General features: G+C 47.8%; 1 protein-coding gene across 1 annotated transcript in view; it reads right to left on the minus strand.

The window, feature by feature from the left end:
- LOC119593182 (transcription initiation factor TFIID subunit 11-like) overlaps positions 1-454 on the minus strand; it is a gene marked incomplete in the record, with an annotated part of 72,269 nt that overhangs the window by 18,161 nt on the left and 53,654 nt on the right.

The following is a 454-nucleotide window of genomic DNA, read 5'->3' on the forward strand; positions in this document are numbered from 1 at the left end:
AGTATATGATACTAGCAGAAGTAAATCAATATATTCGTTACATATTACCTGATTACCGAATCATTTATATCTCCGTGAAATGATAAAAGGACTAATTGCCTGTGTTGGTAAGGCTACTACGAGACACACACTCTCGGCGTGTCCCACTACTGCTCGACACGGTGCTTTTGGCTGCTGGGTTTCCCCCCTGGCCCGTTCACCCTCCTTAGTCAACCTGGCGCCCCTTACTCCCCAAGGGTGGCCATATTGATCCCAAAGCTTAGTGCGGACACCCAATCAACATGGGTATCTCGCAGCAGTACCCCCAAACCTCAGCCACCCTCTAGCCCAAGCCACCGATCGCCGTTTACAGAGCCTCGCCACAAGACCCCGGGCTCTTAATGCTATGCTTGTCTCGAGTAATAAACATAATATTGATCTAGATGAGGTAAGATAGACAGCATATTTAGAGAAA

The sequence above is a fragment of the Penaeus monodon genome, chromosome 31 (genome assembly GCF_015228065.2).
Source record: "Penaeus monodon isolate SGIC_2016 chromosome 31, NSTDA_Pmon_1, whole genome shotgun sequence".
NCBI classification, from domain to species: domain Eukaryota; kingdom Metazoa; phylum Arthropoda; class Malacostraca; order Decapoda; family Penaeidae; genus Penaeus; species Penaeus monodon.